Source organism: Pocillopora damicornis, chromosome 5 (assembly GCF_964200805.1).
Source record: "Pocillopora damicornis chromosome 5, jaPocDami1.2, whole genome shotgun sequence".
In the NCBI taxonomy this organism is placed as follows: Eukaryota; Metazoa; Cnidaria; class Anthozoa; order Scleractinia; family Pocilloporidae; genus Pocillopora; species Pocillopora damicornis.
Window position 1 is genome coordinate 11,725,481 of NC_142674.1, and position 5,796 is coordinate 11,731,276.

A 5,796-nucleotide genomic window follows, 5' to 3' on the forward strand; every position below is an offset into this window, starting at 1 on the left:
TAATTGTTACCCTATGGAAAATATTTCAGAACCATTGGAATGGGGTCATGAGAAGGAGATTTCAACTGCAAAATTATACTTCAAAATTATACTTGTACTGTGCTCTTTTTACTCACTCAAGGTGGCTCTCCATACTTAGAGTGAGGATAGCTCTTTGATCAACATCTCATTACAATATATTACGATCAACTTTCCTGGGTAGAGTGAGAACGATATTTTCTTATTTCCTCTTTAATTTGCCAGAGGAGTAATATGAATGTTACATAAAGAGCACGCCCGGGTAATGAAAGAACGATTAATTTGTGACGGAGGAAATATTTCGGCCGTGCGCCTCCCCATTTTACCCAAGTCTTAACCTCACAAGAGTCATAACAGATTCCTATTCAAGTCTCAAAAGTTTCTGTCGTCCTATTATATTTTATTAGATGTTTCATATACCATTACGGAACCTAACTGATTCACGGTTTTTTTAAAACATCCTTCACAAACAATTTTCGTTTGTAGTAGGCTTTTCTCGCAGTTTATGCTGCATTGCTTCATTTATTGACGTAACCGAGTTAACTCCTCTTGGTCGTTTTGCCGCTGTAGGATATCGTTTAAAGAAACATCGATTTGTGTTCGAATGGAAATTGTCTTCTCCGCAATGCGGCCATGATGACTACTTAGCGTTTTGGCATAGATGTGATCGTATTATGTTATACAGGATCAGTGGTGCTGCGCTTTACATTTTTATTAAATTTTTTTTATTTGACATAGGACCCTTTCTCAACGTTCATTCTTTTTTCAGTTTTTTCGTGGATTTGAAATGTTGCTGGTGTTGCATAACCGTTTAAGACACGTCAACCGTTGAGTGTTTTCAGTGAGAGTCATCAGCAGAATACTCGTTATGATTCCTTAAGTTATGTTCCTCGCCAGTTATTGCCTCCCTTTGCTCTTCTTCTAACTTGCTATCAGCTCTACGGCAGAATTTCAACTTAAAATAGAAAATCGTTTGTCCATAGGAAATCGAAGATAGACAGGTCTTCCAGGTTACGATTACTTTTCCGATACAAAGCTTCTGAGCAACGAACCACATTGTGGTTAGTCTTATTTTTTTTCTTATTTTTTGTGTTACAACTTCTAGAAATTCTTAAGAACACTTATATTTTCGCGCCGCTAAGTGAGCACCTAGCCTCGCTCTCACGCGAGAATTCGATGCAGGCACTCAACGATTCTAAAATGGGTTATTTGGTTTTCGCATGAGATCATAAACCATCAAACCTTGCGTCTATGTAAATAACTCAGACCTCGATGGGTTTTCGTTTTCATAATCTATTTTATCCTGCTCAAGCTCACCCAATGATTGCTTATTGAAAGACATGCAACATTGAGCCTCTGCTCGTAAGACAACGGAAATGAACAACCCAAAACTGAAAGTCAAGACATGGTGGTGCACAATGCAACGTTCAGTTTGACTCTTCGATTATTAATAACCATTAGCCTCCTTTTGGTGCTAAAATAGTCTTGGATATTAGTCCGCGGACATGGTTCGTTCGAGATTAAACAGATTTCTGAAAGCAAAGCTCGAAAAATGTGAGCTTCGAAGAACAACGATGTCCAGGGACAAATAGATTATTATGTTGTTTTGGAGAAAAATGGAGGCTACTGAGTTTTTATCCGTTAAATAGTTTTGCTGCGCTTAACAGCACATAGGTGAAGCGTACTCAATCGACCTCATCTCCTGAAGAAAACTGGCAGAATGCAGTCACAACGTCGCGATCCACACCTAAGTGACCACATCTTGAGACAAATAATTATATTTCTCTTTGAAGTGTTATTTACCACGACTAATAGCTTATTCTACGACATTACTGTTGTTACAGCGGTGTCACCTTATAAAATTTAACCCTCATTGTCTTCAGAAAGTAGAAGGTTGCTGCTTACCCTTAGCCTAACCTTTTTTTTTCCAATTTTTTTGTTCAAAAATGAATGAACTTTTACGTAGGTTTAAGGGCATAAAATCATTACATTTGTTAGGAAAAGGCGAGAAATTTAAAAAAGGGCATTTGGGAATTAAAAGAAGGTTGATAAGGAAAAAGGAAGGGACACCATACTACGTTCAATAGAGTTTCCATGAACTTCGATTAGCATTCTTGACAGAAGGAAAAGGAAATGATAATAAAAAAAATGAAATATAAGAAAAACTAGGTGGATTTAATTTTCTTGTTTTTATCCTCCCTATCAAGCAGGAGGAAATCAGCTAAATTTTCTTTTGTTATGCCACAGTAAACAAGAACTAGCAGGTGATGCATTACTCTGGAAGCCAACACATGGACATCAGCCGAGAAGACGCCCAAAAAAGACCTTCATTGACCAATTGATGGATGACACAGGATGCAGAATTAAACAACAAGCAATTGCAATGGAAGACAGAGAAAGGTGGAGGGAGCGTGTCATGGAATACCGAGCAAACTCGACCTGATGATGATGATGATGCCACATTATTTTTCATTATTCCTATAAAAAACCCTTTTTCATACTTCAATCATGTTTAATTGTCCCTGATGGCTACAGGTAAACCTATTAAAAAGACTAAAAACAACTTATACGACAGTTGGTTAATGCTGTTATTGTATTAGTACATATTGAGACGACACACAAATAGATCACAGTCTGAATTTAAAGTACTTACGGCCAGCTGATTCGTCCACGTGAAACATGAAAAAAAACGAAAACTTATTGAAATGGTCTACTAGTATTATGACAATACCACTAAGCTCTGTAATTTTGTTTTTTTTTCCGGAAAAATTTACATGTCGTTTACCATGGACGACGACAATTCATCATCATCATCAATTCAATGGATGACTCTATTTCTAAAATTATTATTTTCAAAGTAATACATCAACGATAAAATAGCTCAATACATCAAGTAAATTAATACTGCCTCATTCAACAAATTTCGTTTTATTTCATTCGTTGTTAAAGCGATTGTAGCCATCACAAGAATCTTGTCCATATCATTGAAGCTCTATATCCAAAGATAGACGGATGTGAAATGCATTGCATGTAATGTGCGTCAAAGATTATATATATATTTCCCTGTTCTGGAGATGTTATTGTAAAGGTGGGGTTCTCGGTAAACAATTCTTTTTTCTTCCTCTTTTTTTTTTTCTTTTTTTTTCAAAAAAGCATTTGTTATTATAACTTATTTTGACATTACTTTAGGAGTGGGATAGGCTAAGCCCACAACAAATGTTTAAAAAAAATGTACAATACTCACTGCATTGTTCGTCTGATCCATCTCTACAGTCCCTGTAGTTGTCGCAGCGTCTAGACGCATGGATACACTTCTCTTGATTTGCACAAGCAAACTGATCGTCTCTACAAGTTACTAGATGATCAAAAGAATCAAACGAACCGTGACCAATTGTTGACACCAACTATATATCTTTACACTATCACTTTGACTGTGAAGGTTGCGTCACATCTCACGCTCGCGCTGTAAGTATTGAGAATCTTGTGATATGAAAGGGCAGTTCGCAGCTTACTTTTAAATATTTTTTTTTGTTTTGCTTTATATATATATATATATATATATATATATATATATATATATATCTATATATATATTTTTTTGTGATTGACACTGTGCAGTTACATTTCATTAGAGATCACGTTTGTTAACTTTTTAACTTCGACAGAGTGGCGTTCGGTCATTTTTTTTTTCTGTTTACCCTTTTAATTTTATTAAACTGTTATCAAATAAACTTCTCATTGAGATGTAGTTTTCCATAGTTTTCTTTCTTTTCTCTCGAAGGCACCAACGAAGGTTTAGAGTGGGTTTTGCCGGATATATTTTCTTAATGACACCATACTCCTGAGTTTGCTTTATTGCAAAATGGTTTTCCCTAAATGTACTGACCTACATGTATTTTTCATGACATTCTAAAATAAAGCTATCCTCCGTAGTATGCTGTTATGCTTTCGTTCTGTCAATTTTCCGATAACATGAGTGAAACTTCTATGTTTAATGATGCCTTAGCCAACCAGAACATCACCCTTAGACCGTGCTTTTCTGAAAATATTATTTCCTTGGAAATGATTAAAGTAGTAATTTAACATACAAAACAACGGGGTAACGTACTCGCAGATGTGCATGGAACGGCCACCAGTGTGAGCAATAGAGCAGCCCGAGGATTCATGACAATCTTCATGGAAACAAAAAGTAATAAAAAATTAATTAAAAAAAAGGGATTGTAGGGCGTCAAATCGTTCCTTGTTTAGGAAAGGAATAAATTAATTAATTCTCCGACTGTTGGGTTACCAAATCAATCATCCCCACCGATAACAGAAAAGAACAACTGGTAATAAAGATCATTGAAATTATAGAGTTCTTGGAGTAATTTTAATTTTTTTTAAAAGATATTATTTCCTTGAGAAATCAATTTTCCAACGAATAGTTACCGAGAAAACACGTATTCAAATTTAGATGAATGTGGCCGACAGAAAGCTCCAATTTTCAGCTTGAAACTGTTCACATTAGCATATTTATTTGAAGGAAATGAATGTTGTTCCGTTTTCAAAATCCATCTTGTTATAAGCTGAACGGACCAAAAGTGTGTAGAATTGACAAGGACTCAAACAAAGCTTATAGCTGAAAACGAATTTAAACACATTTCTGGCAGTTTCTAAGGATCATGGTAATACCATCTCCGACAAGTTCCCTTGTAATAATCTTAAAGTAACAAAAGATTGCAAAGGTGAAATGTTTGATCAAAACTCTTTAGAATTTTTCAAGTACCATATTTTCTTGCATAAGAGCCCTCCCCCGAATAAGCCCCCACGCTTTAGGCCAAAATGTCGAATAAGACCCCTACCCTCAAATATGTGCCCCTCCCACTCCCCTCCTCACTTCTTAATTAGCAGGGAAACAAAAAAAGGCTTTTTCTATTGACAATTTATTTATAACTTTTAACCCTCATTTAAAGCGGAAACAGTAAGAATAATAGTGTCTTTTACACTCCAGTTATCCCTATATCCGTGTTCTTCTAGAGTTCGTCTATTTGCATTATCTATGCGCTTGAATTTTTTTTCTATTGCTCCGCTCTTAGTAAATGGTCTTAACTTCCCAAGCACAACCAGACCATTCTCGAGGATCAGTAACATCTACGATAATATAGTTATTGGTATGCGTTTAGATGAAACAGTTGATGAGGAATTATAGCTCAATTAAAATGTGACCAACAGGCTTTAAAGTGCTTCAATTTGTAAGTTCCAGTTGCATTATCATCTATCATCTTTTTTTAAGCAAATAAGTCTTTCCCCTTGAAGGATATTTATATTGACTTAACGTCTTCGTGGATTATGTAGCATACTTCCTTTTGTATTTCTATTTAAGAGTTAGCCATATAAAGATACAATAACATTGAAAAATAAAACTGAATAAGCGCCCCTCTCGATTAAGCGCCTTTCTTCAAATAAGCACCCCTCCCCCCTCCTCCCCCCCACCACCCCTTAGTTAGAAGAGGGGGATTCTGACGCATTTGAAAACAACCTTGATTTTAATAAACTACTTAATCGTTTGTCTCACGATGTAGTCACTTGAGGTGCAGATCACGACGTTTCGGCTGCTTACTGCTTGTCTTCATCGGGCGATGGGGTCAACTGCTCACGCGTTACCATTTGTATCACGGCGATTGAGACGTCGCCATCGACATCTCAAGTGACTACATCGTGAGACGAAGTAAGTATTTTATTAAAATCAAGAGACAAACGATGAAACGGTTTATTATTAATTGCCACTACGATAAGCAA

General features: G+C 36.0%; 1 long non-coding RNA gene across 1 annotated transcript; it reads right to left on the reverse strand.

The window, feature by feature from the left end:
* Positions 1-535: 535 nt before the first annotated feature.
* Positions 536-3,494, reverse strand: LOC149045253 (uncharacterized). The gene is made up of 2 exons (XR_016187211.1): positions 3,263-3,494; positions 536-2,677 (listed from the first exon to the last, which is right to left on the reverse strand). It is a non-coding gene; the product is annotated as an uncharacterized LOC149045253 (long non-coding RNA).
* Positions 3,495-5,796: the final 2,302 nt, after the last annotated feature.